At 33.9% G+C, this 26677-nt stretch overlaps 1 protein-coding gene across 3 annotated transcripts in view; it reads left to right on the top strand.

Annotated features, from left to right (window-relative positions):
• LOC149803308 (stearoyl-CoA desaturase 5-like) overlaps positions 1-26677 on the top strand; it is an 80413-nt gene that overhangs the window by 28149 nt on the left and 25587 nt on the right. Inside the window, exon 1 of one of the 3 annotated variants that reach the window (XM_089953006.1) lies at positions 18238-18389. The exons of 1 other annotated variant lie outside the window; for it this stretch is intronic. The gene's annotated coding sequence lies outside the window, so the exon portion shown is untranslated. Of the gene's footprint in view, positions 1-18237; positions 18390-19900; positions 20023-26677 lie in introns of those variants that run through there. One more of the 3 variants, XM_089953007.1, reaches the window with a different exon arrangement.

Below are 26677 nucleotides of genomic sequence, written 5' to 3'. Positions count from 1 at the left end.
TACACCCTTATATAGCATACGAAGCAGGGAACCAGCGCTATCCAAAGCTTGTCGACTGAGTCTCGTTGCGCTGCTTGAGCTGGAATTCGGAATACTGCCGCATTTGTGTTGCTTATTAGAGGCCTTGCGCAGTGTTCTTGCAGCCGTGGTCGCGCTGGCTTAGCTTGTCAGAAAAGCTATGTCGATACGCCAGGAAGACCCTTATTACACACGAACTCTTTAGATTTATGTTTTATTGTCTGTTGCAAAGAGTACCATGGTAATGTTAAATGTCGTGTCAAGCCGTTCTCCTCTTCAACTGGTGCAAGTATCCGTTTGTGAGCTGTCTTCGATTCCGCTCAACTGTTTCGTAATTTGTATCGGGTTTGATTTTTAAAGAAAAAGATTTTAGCATATTTTCATCTCTAGTAATCCTGACTGTTTCAAAAAGACATGGTATATCTTAAGTATTGTTAAAAGAACTCTGATTGATGGATGGAATTTCGGTTGGAGACCATACAGATTGATATTACTTCAGATGTTCACCTATCAAAAGACTACTAACTTCGCTTGGTCATTTTCACTTCCTGGACTTCAAAGGTAAATTGCAAATACGAGCCAATACCTTTTTACAACTCTTTTTCTATGTAACTGTTCATTTACTGTAAGGTCATAAGCCTACTCTGGCAATATTCATTTTCTCTGTTTTAATAAAGTTAGTTTGCTTTGAAGTAGTTCAAACTCATTTTCCGAGTATATGGGGGGGGGGAGCAGTCATTTAGATCAACTGTCTCTTTCAAATAGTGTGCCACATGATAAGGAACTTCAGCCACTGTACAAATGACATTAAGAATTATTCTATAAACATTCTGATAGATCAAAATATAATATACCTTTCTATGTTATTTTTAATAGATTCTCGAGAGCACGGTTCATGGGCTGAACCATTCGATTTGCCAATCGTTATGGACATTTCTCCTAAATACGTATTTAGATGATATTATAAATACTGCATGTTTTCAAGTTTTAATACATAAATCCATCGCTGGACAATGCAAATATCACATTCAGTCGTATACTCTTTGAAAAGTTTCTTTTTGAGTCAGCAAATCTAATAAATCGAAAGGTCGGGCAATTGCTACCTGAGCATACACTGTTAAATATAGAAGTAGTTCCAAAACATACGATGCTATTTTTAGACACACGTATTGTACACTATGAAGCAGTGCAGTATGGAGAAACACTGCACATTCTAACAATTTTAAATCAACGCTGAAAAAAATTAGGATATAATAAAGGAAGATACATTATTACAGTTTTTATATTAGTAAGTTGATACCATCTGTAAGACGAGTAAAACAGATTTTATATGTGCTTGCTCCGCTTATATCAGAGAGGAACATTATTTTTGGAGTGGCTAGAACTTATTCAAATAATATTTCTCTATTTGTGGCCTTCTCCTCACCTTTACGTAAAGATCCTTTCTTGTATAAATTAATAGTTTTTTTTTATAGACTGTGCAATCGCGCAAATTATCTTAGTTTTGAAAAATACAGCATTCAACAGAGTTCTTTAACGAGATTCCCTCAAAACGTTTCATAATGAGATTCACTATGAAATTTTATCATGTGTCGTGCAACTCTTGAAAACAATAACATGTTTGGATATCTGGTTTATCTAAAATGAGCTGCAGTATGGTAGTTTGCTCTCTGTTGACTTTAGTGTTCACTCCTTATTTATCAGTAATTTTTAATAAATGCCCGATTTTCTTAGCTAATTTTACGTCTAAATTAAGAAATTACTATGAAAAACGTTCTATTTACAACAGTTTAGTATCTTTTGTCATTAATTCATTTTCAAATTAAATTGTATCATTCTTGTCGTAGGAGATTTTAATATCGAAAATATGTTATACTAGCGGCCGCCAAAACACTTTATATCGTAACTTTGCCAACTACCACAAACCATTTCATTGCAAGATACCTTCTTTTTTAAAAAAAAACGAATAACCATTGCCGTCTTGGTTTTTTTTTTTTTCTTTCTTCAACTTTAGGTCTCACTGGACAGTTTTTCTGGTGAATCTTCATCCAACAATGACCGATTGCGGAAAAATGAGAATAATTTTACACTGAAGATACAAATAAAAACAAACTAATGATTTTTGTAGAAAGCATACATGTGAGATTTTGACTGCAGCAATCAGGTTAATTCCTGATGCAACTGGTGGTTTTTATACATAACCAACACTGCCACCAACCCCTAAGTTTTACAATCATTTTTGACAGAAAATAGCTATTTTTAATATTTTCCTGTGATAAGGCAGCTGAAAAATCAGTATGTGCCTTATGCATGAATAAAGTTCACTAGTACTATAACAAATCTGCATACTTTTTTCATCACCCTTCAACCATCTAGATGTTTAGATATTTACCTCTGTAGCAGACACGCGTAAATACGTAAGCCAAGTCGGCTGCTCATTTGCAGCCCAAGTTACGCATTTGATATCCAAAGCTCGTCTAACTGTGACAGGCGGTCACCAACAAGCCAACCCATTTCCAAGCCTAACCAAAGTAAATCTAAACCACATTACAGATTTAGCTTATGTGTGAATTTATAAATACTAGGCTTATGATAATTAGGCTCATGCCTTCTACCATAACAATTGGGGTGGGTGGTTGTCAAAATATGAAACTATCCAGTGAGACCTTAGTGACTCTGGCCATTGCTAGTGCCAGTATAGGGGGTTTCACGGTTAGTATCTTCTCTTGAAAACACCAGAGGGCATCTCTGTGCATCTCCGGATAGTTCAATCAATTAAGATGGCAGATGTAGATCAAGAAAATGCGACAGATCGCTCACATTATGCAAGCAGGATCGATAAACTTATCGATGGAATGAAATTCTATCAATATTTGATCAATTGTTTTTATTTCTTTTTTTCTCACTAACTTGTTTATAAGTGTATGTCATTATATGATATTGCTTGTTAGTTTTCTCTAAATAATACATTCATTTTGAGCAATTTAAAAAGTACTTACATATATCAAAAGCATACCTTAACAAACAATTTTATATTGTATACATTTTTGTGTAAGCTATAGATTCATTGTGGTAATTTTTATGATTTTATATATATATATATATATATATATATATATATATATATATATATATATATATATATATATATATATATATATATATATATATATATATATATAATACATTTATTTTGATTATTTATTATATGTATGCCCTTCCATACATGTGTATGTCGTCATATAATCATGTGTATAAACATTTTTGTAAATTTTTTCTGTAATTAATAAATTTATTTTGATCATTCACCAAAGTACTCATATACGTACAATTCATGCCATTCCACACAAATGTATGTCATTATGTGATATTTTTAAAATTTTCAATATGCTGACTTATAATTATTCGTAAATTTATGCGATAAATTCTGTCAATAATATTGTAATTTTGATAATTTTCATAACCGTGGAAAATGTTCTCACATACATATAATCTCTTTCTTTACAAATGAAATGGTTATGAATTTCTTTTCTTTGTTAATAAATAACAAAAGTCGTTCTCAGTGCATGGAATGACTATTATGATTGGTATAATTAGGATGATTTGGATGATTACAATGATTAGGATGATCGGTATAATTAGGATGAATTGGATGATTAGGACGAATACGATGATCGGTATAATTAGGATGAATTGGATGATTAGGACGATTACGATGATTGGTATAATTAGGATGAATCAGATGGTTAGGACGAATACGATGATTGGTATAATTAGGATGATTTGTATGATTAGGACAATTACAATGATTAGGATGATCGGTATAATTAGGATGATTTGGGTGATTAGGACGAATACGAAGATTTGTATAATTAGGATTATTTGGATGATTAGGACGATTACAATGATTGGTATAATTAGGATGATTTGGATCATTGGGATGATTTGGTTCTTTGTGACGATTGGTATGATTTGGATCATCGTGATGATTGGTATGAACAAGATGACTGGTGTGATTGGTATGATTGGGATCATAGTCATGATTGGTATGACTGGGATCATATTCATGATTGGTATGACTGGGATCATTGTGATGATTGATATGATTGGGATGACTGACATGGTATGTATGATTGGGATGATTGGTATGATTGGGATGACTGGTATGGTTAGTATGATTGGGGTCATTGGGATGATTGGTATAATGGATGACTGGTATGATTTGGATCATTGAGATGATTGGTATCATTGGGATAAATGGGATGACTGGTATGATTGGGATCATTTATTGGGGTGATTGGTATGATTGGGATGACTGGCATGAATGGTATGATTGGGCTGATTGGTATGGTTGGGATCAGTGGTATGATTGATATGCTTGGGATGATTGGTATGGTTGGAATGACTGGTATGATTTGGATGATTAGTATGATTTGGATGACTGGTATGATTGGGATGATTAGTATGATTGATATGATTGGGATGATTGATATGATTAGGATCATTGGGATGATTGATATGATTCGGATGATTGTTAAAATGGGGATGATTGGTATGATTGATATGCTTGGGACGATTGGGATGATTGGGATGACTGGTATGATTGGGATGATTGGTATAATTGTGATGACTGGTATGATTGGGAACTTTAGTAGGATTGATATGATTGGTATAATTGGGATTATTGGTATGATTGATATGAGTGGGATTACTGGTATGAGTGGGATGACTGGGATGATTGAGATGATTGGTGTGATTTGGATGATTGATATGATTGGGATGATTAGTATGATTGGTATAATTGGGATGGCTGGTATGATGGGGATGATTTGTATGATTGGGAAGATTGGTATGATTCGGTTGATTGGTATGATTGATATGATTGGGATCATTGTTATGACTGGGATGATTGATTTGATTTGGATGGTTGGTACCATTGGGATGATTGGTATAATTGGGATGATTGGTACGACTGAGATGATTGATATGACTGTGATGACTGGTATAATTAGGATGATACCAATCGCGATGAATATTCATAAGATTGTAAGAAGAATGGTAACCAACTGGAAGTTTATGCACTGTAGTAGGGAGTTATTAATCATGCATAAATTATTACATCATTAACATACATTCATTTTTACATCACTGACATACATACATCAGTACACCACTAACATACATACATTATTACATCACAGAATAATCTTGTGTTACTTGTTTAGGCTCGAATAAACAGTAACAAAAGAAAGAGTGAAAACAACAAGCTTTGAAAAATTTAACAAATAATTTATTTCCCTGGAAAAACACTATAAAAAATGTAGAAAAGAACTTACGTTTTTTTTATATTCAAATCCCAAAATAATCCAAGAATAATCCACGAATTACATTATAGAAGTCCAAGTAATTAAATGTTCTAATGAATTCATGTTCGGGTCCCGACGAAAAATCCTAAACGTAAGGCGATGACGTATAATGTAACTAGTACTGTGTTTTCATGTCTATAGTTCTTTGCTGTTTCACAGTCAGCAATATTCCGATGTTTGAATTTCCGAATAAAATTTAAATAAATGTCTTTGTCCAAGAATTATGTAGGAGCACTCAAATATTTCCAGGAAAAAGAATTAATATTTTAGAATCCAAATAATCTGAATAAAAATTATTTCTCCAAACTGTCACAACAAAACGAACATCTTTACGTCCCATTGTATATAAGACCCGCTGAGAAATAGCTCTATAAACAAAGGTTATACAGTAACTTGAGACGTAAAACAGATTCCCGGAAGATGGTCACATTCTAGAAAGGCTTGGAAGGAATCTACAAGTCTTATGGAACGTAAACCAGTACAGCCTCGATTCTACATCGATTCCACGATCGTCATTCTTACATTAAAAATGAATTTATAGAAAGAAGTTGTTTACTTGACCTTCAATCAAGGCTAGGAACTAGGTCAGCATAAGATACAAAGTACGGTGTTTACAACTAACTCTTAGGTCAAACTAATTTCTGGAAAATATCAAATTCCTTGTAAACAAAATTAACATTATTTTGACATATAATGAAATTAAAAAATAAAAAGATTTCAAAACTTACAATAAATTAAATCAAATATAAATTAAATCAAATATACATAACAATACATACATCATTACACCACTAACAAACTTACATACATACATACATACATACATACATACATACATACATACATACATACATACATACATACATACATGCATGCATGCATGCATGCATGCATGCATGCATGCATACATACATACATGCATGCATACATACATACATACATACATCACTAACATATATACATACATTTTTACATCACAGACGTACCTACATCATTACATCACTAACATACATACATCATTACATCACAGACATACCTACATAATTACATCACTAACATACATACATCATTACATCACTAACATACATACATCATTACATCACAGACGTACCTACATAATTACATCACTAACATACATACATCATTACATCACTAACATACATACATCATTACATCACAGACGTACCTACATAATTACATCACTAACATACATACATCATTACATCACTAACATACATACATCATTACATCACAGACGTACCTACATAATTACATCACTAACATACATACATCATTACATCACTAACATACATACATTTTTACATCACAGACGTACCTACATCATTACATCACTAACATACATACATCATTACATCACAGACATACCTACATAATTACATCACTAACATACATACATCATTACATCACTAACATACATACATCATTACATCACAAACGTACCTACATAATTACATCACTAACATACATACATCATTACATCACTAACATACATACATCATTACATCACTAACATACATACATCATTATATCACTAACATACATACATCATTATATCACTAACATACATACATCATTATATCACTAACATACATACATTTTTACATCACAGACATACATACATCATTACATCACTAACATACATACATCATTACATCACGAACATACATACATCATTATATCACTAACATACATACATCATTATATCACTAACATACATACATCATTACATCACTAACATACATACATCATTATATCACTAACATACATACATCATTATATCACTAACATACATACATCATTATATCACTAACATACATACATTATTACATCACTAACATACATACATTATTACATCACTAACATACATACATTTTTACATCACAGACATACATACATCACTAACATAGATGCATCATTACATTAAAGACATACATACATCATTACATCACGAACATACATACATACATACATACATGCATACATACATACATACGTACATACATCACTACCATACATACATTTTTACATAACAAACATACATACATCACTAACATATGTACATCACATACATTATTACATCACTAACATACATACATTTTTACATCACAGACATACATACATCACTAACATAGATGCATCATTACATTAAAGACATACATACATCATTACATCACGAACATACATACATACATACATACATGCATACATACATACATACGTACATACATCACTACCATACATACATTTTTACATAACAAACATACATACATCACTAACATATGTACATCACATACATTATTACATCACTAACATACATACATTTTTACATCACAGACATACATACATCACTAACATAGATGCATCATTACATTAAAGACATACATACATCATTACATCACGAACATACATACATACATACATACATGCATACATACATACATACGTACATACATCACTACCATACATACATTTTTACATAACAAACATACATACATCACTAACATATGTACATCACATACATTATTACATCACTAACATACATCATTATATTACTAGCATATATACATGATTACACCACAGATATATATATATATAATATACTCATCATTACATTGCATACATACATCATTACATCACAGACATAACATCATTACATCACAGACATAACATCTTTACATCACAGACATAACATCTTTACATCACAGACATAACATCATTACATCACAGACATAACATCATTACATCATAGACATAACATCTTTACATCACAGACATAACATCATTACATCACAGACATAACATCTTTACATCACAGACATAACATCTTTACATCACAGACATAACATCTTTACATCACAGACATAACATCTTTACATCACAGACATAACATCTTTACATCACAGACATAACATCTTTACATCACAGACATAACATCTTTACATCACAGACATAACATCTTTACATCACAGACATAACATCTTTACATCACAGACATAACATCTTTACATCACAGACATAACATCTTTACATCACAGACATAACATCTTTACATCACAGACATAGCATCTTTACATCACAGACATAGCATCTTTACATCACAGACATAACATCTTTACATCACAGACATAACATCTTTACATCACAGACATAACATCTTTACATCACAGACATAACATCTTTACATCACAGACATAGCATCTTTACATCACAGACATAACATCTTTACATCACAGACATACATTCATCATTGCATTACTAACAAACATACATCACACTACAACAACGTCATACAAACATCTTAACATCAAACTCTTCATTAATTCTATTAACAAATGTTTTTTTAAAAACTTTCAAAAAACAACAAAGCTAACAATTGTTTTTGGTTTAATCCAAGAACCATTTTGGATGTTTCAATCCTAAAATGGGCTGTTCGCAACAAAGGGGGTGGGTGGGTGACTCTAACTGAATACACAAATAACCAAAAATATTAGGCCTCTTTCAGCATGTGTTTATTTACTTTTTGTTTACTGTTTTAATCAAAAATAAATTATAATATTTTTGCAACCCGTTCTCTGAGATGTGCCTGCAATTTCGAGCTGTCTTTGCACCACTGTTCCTCTCTTTAAATCGCAAATAATATGACCTTTAATGTGAAATTTAAATGAACTTTAGAATGAACAATTAAGAAAAATAGTACATTTGTATGTGCCTTTAATTGAAAGCTAAAGAATTAATAATAACTCCCACAGCCTATATACAATAACGTAACAACAACTGTACTGCTAATGTTATTGGGGGGGGGGGCACCAGACAGATGCCCTCCCCTAAATTTCCCCAAAAAATAAAAGGTGTTTTATGTGTGTATGTTGCCCCCGAAGGTACGTATGTTTGTTTTATTTTAGCAAAAGAATTTCGATCAAAAATTTAGTTAACTATTAAAAATTGTGTCGGGGTATTATTCCCCCCCCCCCCAAGTTTTATCTAAAGGGTTGTTCGTCCGATTGTGGGCTTTGTCCCCAGTGTCGAAGTTCCTTCCCCCCTTTTTTGTGATCTGTGCCAAAGATATCCTAAGTCCCATGTGTGCTATATGTGTTTTTGCTATTGTATGTATTCTATAGATTTAGATGTAGGGTCGGCAGTCTCACTCAGATTATATCCGAGTTATCTCATCATTTAACAAATTTTGACTTATAAATTGTCCAAAAATTTGCATAATTTATTTTTTCTTTTGTTTACATTTTTGAATTTTGTAGAGAAAACGGTGTATTTCAAGGTTTATACAAGAAAAGATCCTAATGTTTCAAATGCGTGATTATAGTGTGTCGTTTTCTCTTTGTATCTGGAATTACATCACAATTAATACTTCCAGTTCAGTACCCACGAATGTAGTTCTAGTCTATATTTAGAACATTTTGTCCTCTCTCATTTTGGTGGTGATAGAAGAGTTTTATTTATGCATTTTTGGTAAGGATTTAAAGGTAACTGTTTATTCTTGATAATATGAGCTCAGGGTGTTGTTGTCTGTATGTATTTTGGCGACAGTGCACAGTGAGTAATAAGGCCTTGGTGATGATCCGGAAGTGAAATATTTGTTCTATTTACATGCTGTTATGTTGACAGTCAATCATCTAAAAAAAGAGCAGGTCAACCTTTGACAAGAACTTCACCGTGAAGTCATCTTTGAAGGTACTTTAGATTAACATATGATTTGCATTGATTGTCACACAGTGGAAAGGTCAGTACTGAGAAACAAATGTAGAGAACATATAGTAAAATTAATTGTGTACTATGTCCATCTTAATTGCTGAAAAGGCTAATCCCGAGTAAGCAGCCGCATTTTCTTTATTCGTTAATGCATCCCTTATCTGCGGGTTTTTAGCCGTCTCATTTATCATTAAAGATATAAAAGTTCCTAAAGGGTTTTATTTTTGGATTAGTCCCTAAACGTTAGTAAGGGTAACTCTTGGTTATTTTACTAAATTTATAGTTTGGCCCCGTATAGTTGTTCTGTTTGTCCATTTTCAAACAGTGTGGGGTTTTCTGACACTCTTCTGAAGGCCTTTTCACTTCGTGTGTGGCGCCATGTGACATAGCCCTTTGGCGTCTGTACGTCATACTTTTCCCACGTGGAGGTTCCCTGTACCCCTTAGTTAGAAAAGAGTACAAAGGACAGAATACTGTATCGGTGCTTTATTAGTATTATTTAGTGCAAACAGTTACTTAGTGTTGCGTTGTTGGTTAGATTTTATTGTTTTCTCTAAATATTCTGCAATAGTTTGGTTTCATATATTGGTACTGTTAGGTGAGAGATGAAGGCCAGTCTCCAGCTCGTATTTGACGCCACTCGCCCCATGTTGGGCTGTATACCTAAGCCCCTCCTGCATCTCCCCTCTCACTGGCCAAGACACAACCTTGAAAAGTAGACTTATTGTTAAAGAGAGAATTCTTAGTACGGAGTAGATAATAAAATTAAAAAAAGAAGAAAAAAAAAAAAAAGAAACGTTAATTATTTTTATTTTTTGACCACAAGATAGCATAGTAGTTGTAATGTAGTCAATTATTTTTAAAACCACTTTATTTTCAAACTTTACATCTAGATATAAAATATTGTTTCTGTGATACTTGTCCTTTTTACATATTTCCATAATTAGCATTATCCTATTTTGGGAGGGGTTGTTGTTGTCGCATTGGGCAATCGTATGGAGTTTTGTGAAATTGGCAACTTTACATAAAGGGCATTTCGGTATTGTTCTGATCATGCGACATCTGAGAGCTTCTTCGCATGTACGCCATGCGTTGTGCAGCTATTTAAAAATTATGCTTTGAATTTTGACAGATCTTATTTTCTCCCAGTTTGTCCAAGTTTTTTCCCAGTTTATCCCCCAGTTGTCTTGTTCTACTCTACGTCTTATTCTTTTCGTTACATTCTCTCTTATCCAATCATATGTTTTTCCTGTATCCAATGTCCATAATTCTGCTTGATCTCTAAATTATCGTGGCACTTTGAGCTTTTTCGTAATTTTATTATTTCTGTATATCTTCGGTCGGCCCCTTATGGTGAAGCCGAACCAGTAGATATATAGTGCCTCCCATGCTGTCTTATGTTCGGGTTGTACTTTTTTCAATCTAGTTATTATAATAGTTACTTTTAGTACTAGTGGGTTTGGCAGTCCCAATCCCCTTATATACTATGTGCTCTATACAGAGTCTCTTTATTAATATAATGGGTTTTGTGATTCCATATGTAGTTTATTTACTGATGTTACAACTACATTCACTGCCGTGAAAGGGGAGAGAAATTGGTTCTGCAAATATTGCCAGGGACCCGCAGTCTAGCCACATACATTTGCAGTGAATTAAGTTTATTGATCCGTCGAGCTCTCAGTTTTAAAGAACTACGTAGGAGTGCTGTAAACATTTGCAAATAACACTTACCCGTTTCTGTATTCATAACTACATCCAGTGCCAAGTGATGGTTCGTGTGTTTCCCATTTATTTTGATCATAAATGAAAGCTAGAACTGTTTAAATTCATGACTTTATTTCACGAATCGACGATTAACTTTTTCTAGCATTATCAGCATCATTTGAAACATTGCAGTGGTTATTGCACAAAGAAGTGGCTTACGGTAAAACATTTATTGAACCTAAACATCTATTTTGATTATCTGGACCCGCATTATTATACGTACTCTACTCTGAGCAATCTAAAGTTTCATACTATGTTATGTACCTATTGTCTTAAACTAAGCAACAGAAAAGAGCGGAATCCAACTATGTTGTCTAAAATTCAACAATTAATGTATTTCCTTTGAACAAAAATTGAAGATTTAAAAAGAACTTCCAATGTTATGGATTAAATCTCAAATAGTCCTAACATTTATTTAAAACGTTGAAATGTATAAAGTTCCAACTGAATTCCAATGGTATTATAATTAAATTCCAACACTGATTGGGTTGATGTGCCTGTAGTCTCGAACGTGGTAAAGTGCCAATAGTCTGGATTGTGGCGATGTGCTAAGAATATTCTGATGTATCACAATATTATAATCCAAAAATGTTCTTGTCTGAATTCATTATAATTCCAAATTAATGTTCCTTTTTAAGAATATTATTAATGAGGAATTTGTATATCCAGTGAATAATAATTTGAATAAATAATTCCACCCAAATGAAAATACTGAACACAACAAATCAGACTGATTCTGCTTCAAGATGTTAATGCAAGAATGAATAATTTCTCAAGTAACCAACATTATATAAAAAGCTAAGACACAAGAACAGAACCCGGCAGAAAATTGTCAACAAGACAAATTTTTATACTGACATTATAACAAAGAACACGGGGAATACTAATATGTCCTAGACTCAAATTAAAATAAACAAGTTTACTTCCACTGATAATGCTCTTAATATTTAATCGATTCTCAAACAGAAATATTAGCTTTGTATTATGTTGTGCACAAAATCAATGGCCCTAGTCAAGTACACAATGAACTTGATTTTAGGCAAGGTCAAGTACAAAAAAGTACAATGTTTATAACTTATAATCATCAAGAACAGCCAATATACTATATATATATATATATATATATATATATATATATATATATATATATATATATATATATATATATATATATATAACAGTATCACGTATTAATTTGTGGTTTTGCAGTTATCAGTTAAAAAGTATGGCTCCCCCTGCTACTCAGCAAACCACGTAATATTTCATATAGAATATCAGCGTTTGTCAGGGTCTGCGTAGGGACCCGGTAGGGTTTCCACGGGTCATGTCGGCGGTTCTGTGTGTTCAGAGAGCCCGGTTAACCTTTTTTACTATTATTGCAATGATGACAAGATTAAACAGTGCGCAAGGAATAGTTAACTCTTGTGTAATGTTTCATCATGAATCAGCGATTGCCAGCCAGTTCACGATATCTTTGGCCATGAAGACCTACGTTCAGAAAGATATCTAATCAGTTATCAAATGAAAATATACACTCATATTTTCAGTTAGGGGAACAAAACTACATTACACACACACACACACACACACACACACACACACACACTTAATTCTTGTAAGTAGAACATTTGTTTAAATCTGCATCAAGCATGCCAGTGTGTGTGTGTGATTTGGATTTTTAACGTAGCTTTATTAAAAATCAGTCATATCGTTACGATGTCTGTGCAGTTTTGCAGTTTATAGTATTGTCTAGCACTGGGGCATCATGCCGCAGACATGTAGAATGATGTCACACCCAGTCACATTATCCTGACAATAGGCCAACCAGTCCTAACACTAACCTCTTAATGCTGAGTGCCTAGCCAGGCACCTGTAAATATAATTTTTATAAGTCTTTGGTATGACTCGGCCGGGGTTTAAACCCGTCAACTCACGCATCCGAGGCGGACGCTTTAAACGCTAGGCCACAGTAATGATTTTCCACAAAATTTACTTAGATAAACTCTGTGTATGTGTGTGTGTGTGTGTAAACCGTCTAATACGTATCCCAATATAGCAATAATAGCTACACACAATCTAAAATTTTCTGGCATGCTCTGTGCAGATAAAAAGAAGTGTCCTAATTACAAGAATTATTTACTCAAGGCAATACGACAACTCATTAACGTAATCAAACGGCTACACCCACATTTAAGCTTTTATTAAAGTTCATTTTAAAGCTTACCTCAGTTCATGAAGGTTTTTCTCTAAACATTTATAGCAATTCATTTAATTCCTCCTCTTCATTCGTCGCCTCCTCCTCCTCTTCTTCTTCTTCTTATTATTATTATTATTATTAACTGCATCATATACAAGTAAGGATAAAGACAAATTTAATTAACAGTGTATTATTTGTCAGTACATGTTATATATATATATATATATATATATATATATATATATATATATATATATATATATATATATATATTGTGTGTGTGTGTTAATAAATGAGCATTGAATATTGGACCAAAGCAGAATGGATATGGGAGTAAGGCGCACGGGGTGGGGGTGAGAGTGGGAACGTACTCTGGTTCCCCTTTCCAGCTTTTATAGGCGCCCGTTACCATGGATAAGACTACATGTATTTAAACAAATCATATATAGGTCTAAGCTGTCTAATACTTAGCCTAACATAGCTATAATAATTATACACATATAAAAGAAGTGAAAAAGCCCCAGGATATTTTGCAAAAAGGGGGGTTGGTTGAAAGTCAGTCACGGCCGGCCCGAGTCGGTAGTATTAGTATAGTAAGCAGTCTGAAACTGAAGCTAATAATTACAAAGAGTTTTGAACAGAATCATGTGATATTTTCAGCTTCACTTGCATGATTAAACTTATCGGAATATATATATATATATATATATATATATATATATATATATATATATATATATATATATATATATATGTGTGTGTGTGTGTGTGTGTGTGTGTGTGTGTGTGCAGTGTTATTTGGGGGTCACGTTCGCCCCACCCCCTTTGAACTATATTGCGGGCGCCCATGCCCATAACATCAAGAAGAACATGTAAGGAAAGTTTATGGACTGCTTTGAGGGTGTATTTGTAGATATATATCAGGGCCCGCATATCTTAAGTACTCCTGGCCCCCCAAAGCCATAATCCGTCCCTGAACCCGAGATCATGTGTTCATGCTTGCAATGACATTCTACGCGACATGTATGGCGGATGGGGGGGGGGGGCTTAATATTTTTAATACTCGGTCAATAACCTTGTAATTACGTATTTTAAAAAAGCATATTGATCAATCTGTGATACGAATAATACAACGGAAACAAACAAATATTTGGTTTTATTACTGAACACTGCATACGTTGTTTCGATAATGAATGTAACAGAATACCGCACAGTAATAAACTACTTTAATCCTACTGAAATTATCTTTCATTTTAAACGGTGCATTTCTATATCCACTCCGAATGTCGATGTGTTTGTTATCTTTTACTCAGAATTTGATTAAGCGACTTCAAATATAAACTGAATCATTTTTATGAGGTATAATCCAAGATCTATGGACCACGGCATGGCAGCAGTGTTAAGTACAATCCCAATGGTATTGTAAGCTTAGGCTGAATCTTTCTGACTCATCTTTTTATAATGTTATTTTAAGTTTTCATGTATGTATTGCGTCCCTTTCTTATTATAAATATTTCGTTAGGTTTATTTGGCTACATTCCATCCTCTTGAATAAAGTTCCGTCAGTGTTGAATGCGAAACGCACCATGTAAGCGTGCGCCTTCATCGCAGTAAAGTAACGTGCATCGGTACGCGGTGTTCAGGTTTTATTCATTAACTGAACGACGATAAAAAAAAGTCAAATAAAACGTTAAAATATTTTTTTCAAGGTTACTGAATTAGTATGAAAAATATTAGGCTCTGGTTCATTTGGTGTAGGATGTCCTCGCAAGCTCGGACAGCCTGCGCTTCATACCCTCCAACTTTACAACACACACACACACACACATGTATATATATAGATAGATATCTATAGATAGATAGATACAGACAGACAGACATAGACAGTGTGTTTGTGTTATTTGGATTTTTAACGTAGCTTTAACAATTTTTCAGTCATATCGCTACGATGTCTGCAGTGTGACAGATTTTTAGTGATGTCTAGCACTGGGGCATCTTGCCGCAGACATGTAGCATGATGTCCCACCCAGTCACATTATCCTGACACCAGGCCGATCAGTCATAACACTAACCTCTTAATGCTGAGCGCCAAGCGAGGCAGCTGTTAGTACTATTTTGTAAGTCTTTGGTATGACTCGACCGGGGATCGAACCCACGACCTCCCGCATCCGAGGCGGACGCTCTAACCACTAGGCCATCGGAGCGGTCAGAGAGACAGACAGCGAGAGATAGAGAGACAGAGAGAGCACATAGGTATGTGCATTTTTGTCGAATACAATACCGAAGTTTACATTTATTATATTGAAATCCCCGTCTTGTTGCATACAAAGAAATCATTAACTCCTAAATAAGAAGCTTATTAAGTTAGTCTTATAATGTTTTAGCCATTTAAACATGCCTTATATTTTGTGGGTGGGTGGGTATTTTGTGCTAGGCCCTAAAACTCTAAACATCCACTGAACTGGCCCTGCGGAAGACCAGGCAAACAAAGAATTTTTACTGCAGGATCAAAGTGCACATTTCATTAAAGTTAGTTCAGATAAACGAAACAACGTACGTATGCAGAACATGTGCTCAGTGAATCAATAAATACATGAAAAAATATCGGAGATTAATCCTTTTTGAACTAATCATATTCATAATTAAATTATTATTATTATTATTATTATTATTAACAAAAACGACAACTCTTGTCCAAACCTTACAAATGAATTACCTAAATTTCACTTATTACTCAATCCAAATCCAGTGTACTTAAAGCAGAATCAAACAAACATAAAATATATAGACGGGGTCAAATTATTGTTTATATAAATTCCCGTTGTGAGCGTTCGATACCTAATTCCCCACTTACTATTGTGGTTGTACCATGCAGTACTACAGATCCATAATGTACTATAACGATAATTTTTGGAAAACTTTAACAATTGAAGCGGTTGACACACGTTGGGATTAGACGTGATAAAAAGAAAAAAGTTTCCCACTACATGACGAATTTCACTGAACTGTATTGTCTAATAATTAGTCTTATATAGATCTAATCATTAGACCACCGGAGTGGTGAAATACCTGGGGGAAAAAAAAAAACAAGAACCACCAACCCACGGGAAGCTACTGAGTACAGTAGTAGGTCAAAATTGTGTGCCCGCAGTCTCGCGCGTAGACTAGTGTAACTCGAGCTTTTTATAGAATTTGTGAAGGGGTCTTTTTAACCTTTACCAAGCCTGATACGAGAGCATGCTGTTATTGTGTCCGTTCAAGGCATTGGTTGTAGCAACTGGTCAAGGTGATTACCATGAATGCACCATATGCTGGTTGTATAAGTAGCCGTTTGTAAAAGGTCACGAAAAGGTTACTGGGAGGTCGTTAGTTCTTGAAGCACATCATGTTGGCGTCGCAGGCCCAACCCTAGGATGCGCAAGGCCCAAGGCATCATGCGGGGCCCAAGACAGCAAGCGATGAGCGGGGCCCCAAGCAAACAAATTGCATTGCGGAATTGATTTCCTGAAAGCGCGGGGGCCCAAGGCGGTTGCCTCGTTCGCCTTGCCCAAAGACCAAAGAGACCGTTCATAAATGACGTCGCGCACCTGGGGGGGGGGGGGTGTCACACATTTGTGACGATGTGTGACGAGGGGAAGGAATTTGTTTAAAAAATGTGTGACGAGGTGGGTAGGGGTCAAAAATCGACCAAAATCGCGTGACGTCATTTATGGATGGCCCCTGGGGCCGGGCATGTGGCATCAGCTGAAAGTGGTATAAGATTCTGCAAAACATTATACTAACTATAGTTTTGAATAAATAACGAAAAACTACTCTCTAGTTAGTATTGTTCAATAATAATAATAATAATAATTATTATTATTATTATTATTAAAAGTAGCTGAATTATGATGATGTACTTCATTCATTTTAGAACCTCTTTCGTTTCGAGCCCTCCAGTTTTTCATCGTCAGTAAATACTTATGTTGCCTTTTCAAGGCCGATTTTCTCCGTTAGTATATACTCCACAGATGCCTTTTCAAGGCCGTTTTTCTCCGTCATTATATAGTGGCTAGTTTTCAAGGCTGCTTTAAAAGATTCTCGTTGAAATAAGAGGATTTGGAGACGTGTAAATATGCATAAACTCGACTGACCCGCGGTATTCCCCTGTAAATGAGCTATTTTAAGATAGCCTGTTTTTTGTGACGTCAGATGGTACGAGTATAAACTGCTCGCGCCATAGGCTAGGGAGTGCTAAGTGCAGTGAATGAAACCTCATAGTTATAAACCGCTGTGGTAGGAACCGTTTAAATCCGAAGGAAAGGCGAAGAATATTGCAGGTTAGTTTCTTAGGTTCTCATAGAAGCACTTTCGCAAAATAACTATAAATTGAGTGGAAAATTATTTCAGGGGAATTTACGTCTGTTCAAATAATGACTTGCACGTAGTTTAATTTCAGTCACAGATGGTCGTTACAAAGAAAATTATGAGTATCCGTCAATGAATCAAGGGATGGGGGGGGGGGGGATCTAACATGTAAGAATAAGATTCATTGATGACGGATACTCCTAATTTTCTTTGTAACGAACCCCTGTGATTTCAGTTAGGAAGATACCCTAAAATATTCGGAAGTCACATCTGCATAATCATTTTACGAAAATTTAAACATGCGTATAAATTTCATCCACAGCTTTGCTGTACTCAAATGAACGAAATTGTCAGGGTAGATTTTTGTTGTTGCTGGAAAGGATAAAAGAAAGTAATTTGATGCAAGCATGATATAGTTAAGTTAACAATTTCTCAGGAATTTGCTTCTTGAAGCATTTTACATCTCCATACATAGCTCGTTGCTGATGCTGAAGAAAAAAAAAGATATAAACTTGTACAGATTTTTAATAAAGAAAAATGACACAATCGGTGCAACAGTATAGATTTTGTTATGACCTAATAACTTGTACCATATCACTTAAACTAAATTGCAATCATGGCATTTGGCATTATTTTTCTTGATTATATTTTCACTTTCGCTTGCCCGATGGTGATTTCTACATTTCGTGCAAGGAGGGTAGTCTTCTTTCTCTTAAAAAAAGACAATTTAGTGTGGGGACCGACCATTTAATTTTCTAGGGATGAGAAAATAAATTAGCAGATTCCGGTGGCTTGAACAAAAAAAAAATAATCTTGCACTGATTTGTTGAAGATTAGATGATTGTGTAAGTTTAAGGCCATTTTTTTTTCGGCACACAACAGAACCAGAGAAAAAGAACAGCCGACCCACGGGAAGCAAGCTTTCTCACATACCCACGTTGGCCTAGCATCGATACTTGAACCCATGCGGACAGAGGTGAGATGTCAGTGGTATGTAAAGTCGAACGCCTTAAACCACTAGGGCACCCGATTTTTATGGCTAAAAATAAACGTGTTGAAATTTCAATAAAATGTGTGGCTTTTGCCTGATAAATGTTGCTGCATACATATATACGCGGATGTAACTCGGACCTATTTCGAATCAGTATTTACTGTAGAAACTAAAGTTTAACGGTATACATTTGTCGATGTGATAAATGAACATTTTGACAAAGAGGCCACAATCATGACTTCTTGATCGTCTGTGTACATAATACTAGGAACAGTCATTTCTCTCTTTATTTCAATTAATTAAAAATGTAGCATTATCACAGGAGTGCAGTACGTGACTCGGCACCAGGGGAAGAGCTGCCTGTTTAGGTTTGTTCAGGTGACGGTAATCAGGGAGGTTAAGTCGCGGTCAGGGTTACATACCCACGCGTGAGTCACACGCACACTGTTTAAATTCCGTCATGCGACCTTGAAAATTGCTTGACGTGACTGCACAGAACACTAACAATGCATGATTCCAACGTGCACACGTGCTGCCCTGTGATTAAAAAGAAATGTATTTCGTTCTACATTTTCATTAGAATTGCCACCAGAAGATATACAAAATACGGAAAGGTATGTAAACCCTTAAATACTTGACATAATACATAACGGTATTTTAATATTCAATGGTTCCTTCAAATACGTAACAGAAAGGCAGCCCTGCTTTTTATTTATTATATACTTTACCTTTTTTTAAAAAAATGGATTTGAACTATGCCCATTTAAATATCTTCCTCATATTTTTATTGGTATGAAAAAAATGCTTTTGAAAAGGTGAAATGGTCTGATTCCGAGTCCAACAAAGAACAACTGATTTTTTTTTTAAATTTATTTTTTCTTTGCTTCATATTATGAAAACAAGGTAAAAAGTTTCGATGTTCTCTGGTGATCCGTAGCAGGATGTGCCATTAAATTGTAGTAACAAGATCAGACCACACTAGATCACTCATTTACAATTTTAATTATATCGTAGTAAAGTGTAGAGTGTAATCATTCGTAAATTGTATACTTCAGTTATTCGCTACTCGAATTGTATAGTGCAGTCATTCGTAAACAGTATGTTTCATCATTTTGATTCATTAATTTAAAAAAAAGGGTATATTGCATCATTCGTAAAAAAAATGGTTTCTTGAAATCATTCGTAAATAGCCCTTTATAGTTTATTTGTCACTTCCGATCAGCTTCTTGCTTGCTAATGGACTATAGTATGTTTTCGGGAGGCGGTTAAGGGTGTTTGGGGCATGTACATGCCAACTACAAGGTTTTTGGCGTAATGGTATCACGGTACCAGTTGTTTTTCCATATACCTCATTGCAAATGTTTTGTGAAAAAGTCTTTCTATCCTACCTCAGCATGCATGTCACACACTTGTCATAGGGAACAATGTTTGGTTGTCAATTTGACAAGGACAAAACCAGGTACTCCACTGCATTTAAGAGAGATCAACTCTACTGGAACACGACAGGGGTAAGAGTTATCTAGTCACAACATGTACATTTTCAGCTATGTGTACCACATTTGTAAAAAAAAAAATCTTAAAGAATACAAAATATGATCTAGATATGAATTAACATAATCTTATATATATATATATATATATATATATATATATATATATATATATATATATATATATAAGGGCCTTTTGTCTGTCTTGGGTTGTATTTAAATACATTTTCGATTGTAATCCTGCTTTTTAAAAGTTATATGACTGACATTTTTTGATCTGATGCCATGCATGCACCAAGACCTTGATACACTCGGGAACCATAAAATGATCTAGAAGCTTACCTTTATTGATCAATCTGATCTCACATCTGCACACGTGAATTTGAGTCTCTGGCTCAACCAGTGAGGGTATGTGAGAAAGCTGCCAGGAGCTTCCCATTGGTTGGTCATTCTTACCAGGTTTTCCTGGTTCTTCCTCTATCAGTTATACGGGCTGCCATGTTTAGTCTATCTTGTGCTGAGATGGCGTTAAACCCAAAAATAAATAAATATATATAATGAAATTAATAATGTAATGGTACACATCCCGTAAATTGAATAGAGTAGTCTACAGATATCAAATAGCTTATATCCATTGAACTGAATAGAGTAGTCTACAGATATCAAATAGCTTATATCCATTAAATTGAATAGAGTAGTCTACAGAGATAAAATAGCTTATATCCATTAAACTGAATAGAGTAGTCTACAGATATCAAATAGCTTATATCCATTAAATTGAATAGAGTAGTCTACAGAGATCAAGTAGCTTATATCCATTAAACTGAATAGAGTGGTCTACAGATATCAAATAGCTTATATCCATTAAATTGGATAGAGTAGTCTACAGAGATCAAATAGCTTATATCCATTAAACTGAATAGTCTACAGAGATCAAATAGCTTATATCCATTAAATTGAATATAGTAGTCTACATATATCAAATAGCTTATATCCCAGGATGTCAAGCAACCGGATTTCCTTCAGTTTCTTAATGCCGAGTATGCACAGTACTGCATCTTGTGAAATGAAGTATTTCGTTCATAGTAAGTGTAAAACTATATCCACCAATGAAAATATCATAGGTTGACACAGTTTCTTATTTTATATTGGGAACTTGTAATAAAGAAATGAGATACAGTTGTTTTTCCTATTAAATATATATATATACAAGTTAAACCCATTAACAAATTTTTTGGAAAACTTTCCCACAGAAATTGTGCCTGTTTTAACTGACCTCTTGATCATATTGTAACACCCTGTGTGTTAAATATTAAAATGATTTTTTTATAAATCCAAAAAAGGAGATAAAACATGCTTTTCAATCTCGCATAGTGACTTTACATAAACACAGTGTACGTCACAACACTAAATTTCTGATATCATAGAGCATACTTGTTTGTCTTAGAGCCAAAAGACAATGTTACAATACTCCATATTTTGGTGAAATTAATGACTATTATTACTATCATGTGTGTATTGACAGCTAAATTTATTAGATTGACTGTAACACATTCCGACATAGTAGCATGATCTAAATGGAATTTTTTTTTTTTAAATACTAGTGTGCTAGCAGTGTGGTGGGAAATAGCAGCAGCTTTATAAAGAATTATATAATAATAACTATAAGGCATTTAAATTTAAAAGCAATCGCATAATAAATCTACTTAAAATTTATCATAAGAATTTGATTCAGTTTTGGGATTTTAAGATGCCTAAGTTAATATCGATTGTGAAAAAATATATAATTTATGGTTTTAGAATACATGGCCGAAATTGATTACTAATTAAATGTTCAAATTTTGCTGCTCTGGCAGCTATCTGCCAGTGCACTGTCTGCACTAGCTCCTATTCATGTCACTTCACCTTAGTTAGCCAATCAGTGTTTGTCCTTCACATTGTTAGCCATGGTGGTAACCAAGCCAACTGTTAACTGCATGGAAAAATCCCTCGCAACACAATTTAGACAGAATTAAGTTGTCCTCTCAATGTCCGTAGTGTGCGTTTTTACTTTTAATCTTATTTATATATTCATACCAATAATTAAGTGGAACTGAACAAAACGGACAAGTGAATTTCGATGCAGATCAAACGAGAGTACAACATACTGCTGATGTAATGAGTCAAAATATGGTTATGAATAGTCCTGTTCAAATACATACTATTTCTCACATTAAAGTATAATAACAAGTTCTACATAATCAAAAACTTACAATAATGAACAGTAACATTAGTTCTAGCTTATTGTTCAACAAAAGTTTGACATGAGAAATGTGATTCTTTGGCTGGGCACATTAATTCCATCACTATCCTGCATCTCTGCTGTTTTAGTAATAAAACTCCACTGGATGGTTGAAGTCACAAATTTATGGACTAACATATTTCTGGCTTTGATATTCCAAAATCATGGAAGGAAAGATGATTCATTTCCTAAACTATTCATGTGAAATTCCAGCACAACACACTCATGGTCCAACATATAAATGAATATGGCACAATAACTGCTAACATGCGAACTTCTTTCCACTTGATGTCTCAGGGCTTGTAGCTACGATGTCGTAGCCTCAACCACAACAGATCAAGTGATTCCATATTATGTAATGGAGCAAACAAAATCATCACTAATGTAAAAAAACAACAAATAGTGTAGAAATCTACTACACAAGTATAATCATGTTGTGAAAGAAGTTTTTATTTTGAATTTATTAAGCCCTTACACAGTAAAATAAATTGGCATGGTTACACTAACCTCACCGTGTCCGTCATGACAGATAATGTGAGACTATTGCAGTGACCCCTTTTCTATATAAGGTTTGCCAGACCATATTTGGATATTCTAAGCTATGTTATTATCAATCATGTGGCTAATAATAGCTTCTTGGTGGAATTTCAAAGTTGCCAATAAACCATATTTACTTTTAATGCCCAGAGTTTCTGACTCGAACCGTGCCATATTTTTGCTATGATTTGTTTATGTTTCCAAATAAGGCCTCAATGGCCTTATATGGCACAAACAAATGAGGCTGAGAAAAAAAGTAATCATTAATTGAACTAATATGGCAGACGATCTAAACTAAAATATTGGATAAAAAAGATAAACAAGATTTGCCAACTATTTCTACAATGATTTGCGATACTTCTGGCATTAAATAAGAGCACTACTTTATTGCATTTTATGCAAGGAATCTGTTCAAATTGTTAACATTGGCCAAATGAGCGTCGGGTGTGAATCACACCCGACTTGCTCCATTGACACAGATATGCTCATGTTAGTACCCTATCCACGAGGTAGGAGTAGGGGTACTAATATTAATACTACAGGGCTTGTAGAACTGTTGATGTCTTTAGATTAATTCTTTGATGAATTCATTAATACTCATGACAACGTGACATTACGAGGTCTAGAGCATGGTTTTATTCTCGCAATTAATATAAAACACAGAGTGCACATTTATAAGAGATGTAGATGGCGATCTAAACAATGGTGGGTGGGTGACATATGTTTAGGAATGGAAGAAGTTATTCACGCATCGTAGATAAACATTTTCAGTGACAGATAAAAAGAACATGAACAAATATGTCGAAGTCTCGTAAGTCAAACATCTCGCATCTCAACGTTTAACATCAAATAATCTTCACATACTAATTGGACAGTGCTTATGCATGCAAAACTCCATTTACAATACCATCTAGGTATTACAACATAGTGAACTGCATCATGTTTTTCTGACTTTGTTCCACGTTTTTACGTTGTCATTGTTAGTATTATTATTGGAAAAGGAATGTAGTTCTTAATAGTACCTAATATTTTGGTTTGTTGAGTTAGGTATTACACTGTTGTTTGTTTTGTTCGCCGGGTTTCATCAGACATCAAATATACTCATTGCAAATATAACACTGCAATATGTTTTAGAAAATTTCGGAAGTTAAGGCAACATGAAACACAGTGCTGGGATTAAAAATCTGCTAGGGATAAGAATAATCAGCTATCCTGAGAGCTATTTAGGGTGTTAAAAAGATAGGTCACCTTAAATAAAAAAAGGAGCCGTGCTTCCATCACGTTATAACTAGGTTTACCTGCAATTGATTAATTGCTATGAATTTGTCAATGAAGATTATAAATAATGTATAATTAGAACTTTTCCAATATGATTGACAGTGTCAGACGGTGAATCCATTGATGTTCCATTTAAGAATTAATAATGAATTAGTCTTTTGTACAATAATTGTACAAAGTTTTGAAGATTGTAAACATATCAGATTTTAAAATTATTAGAACTGAAATTATTGTTTTCTATTTTCTGAAATAAGTGCTTAAAAAGAAGCACCATAGAGGGCACAATATGATATAAATTGCACAGTGCATTTGTATTGATATTTTTCAGTTTTCCACAAATTATAAATAAAAATTATAAAATAAAATTTCAGTTCTGCTGTTATTGGTTAGGCAATTTAATTATATATACAGCAGTGGAAAAAAAGAATGTCCAGGATGCTGTTTGTATAAAGTTTTTACTGAGAAAAAGAAATTTTTGATTCTTGTCAACAAATGCAAAAGTGGTGGTTTTGTTTTTTTATATACCTATATCATGTACATATTATTGTGGATACCTTTTTGATTCTTTTATCTTGTAAATAAATTTGTGGGCAAAACCCCCCAGACAAACAGGAAAATAGTAAAACAGTTGTGTTGTGTAGGTTACCGTTGAGAGGTAGAAATACACCAAAACATGGTAGGCAAAATATAAAAAAATACAAGGCTGTTCTGTCTTGTACAAAACAGTGCCATCACTTAATATACAGAATAATGTTAATAATAGCATTCAGAACAAACCATGTGACAAAAAATTATACACAACAAAATGAAGTCTTAAATTTCCAAGTTATTTGTCAACATTGCATTACGAAAGTAAGTTTCAAAGAACAAGTTGCTATGTTTTAAACATAGCAACTTCTGTTTTGAAACTTGAAACATCAATATGTAAATATATTTATGTATTTAATCAGCATTCTTAGTGAAAGCATTGTTAAAAGTATTTAATTAAAAATGTTCACTGCTGTGCTTGCATTATATTCTTCATAATATCAGTCTGAATCCACAAGTGAATCGGTTAACTGGCAGATAGGTAATAATGGGCGGACACTCCAGATTCTAGGCAGTACCCTCTTCATTTGATTGGCTGTATTCATAATTCGTTGGGTGTATGTGTGTGATTTGGATTTTTTAACGTAGCTTTAACAATTTTTCAGTCATATCGTTACAATGTCTGCAGTGTGACAGTTCATAGTGATGTCTAGCGCTGGGGCATCATGGCACAGACATGTAGCATGATGTCCCACCCAGTCACATTATCCTGACACCATGCCGACCAGTCCTAACATTAACCTCTTAATGCTGAGTGTCAAGCGAGGCAGCTGTTAGTACCACTTTTACAAGTCTTTGATATGACTAAGTCAGTATTTAATTGATGTAGAATTAAGGTTAGCAGTTCAGTATTTAATTGTAGAATTAAGGCTAGCAGATCAGTATTTAATTGATGTAGAATTAAGGTTAGCAGATCAATATTTAATTGATGTAGAATTCAGGTTAGCAGATCAGTATTTAATTGATGTAGAATTAAGGTTAGCAGATCAGTATTTAATTGATGTAGAATTAAGGTTAGCAGATCAGTATTTAATTGATGTAGAATTTAGGTTAGCAGATCAGTATTTAATTGATGTAGAATTCAGGTTAGCAGAT

This window comes from Sinohyriopsis cumingii, chromosome 3, assembly GCF_028554795.1.
Source record: "Sinohyriopsis cumingii isolate HCF-2022 chromosome 3, ASM2855479v2, whole genome shotgun sequence".
Classification (NCBI taxonomy): Eukaryota; Metazoa; Mollusca; class Bivalvia; order Unionida; family Unionidae; genus Sinohyriopsis; species Sinohyriopsis cumingii.
Note: the sequence above shows the minus strand (reverse complement) of the source record. Positions and strands in the feature narration are given on the sequence as shown.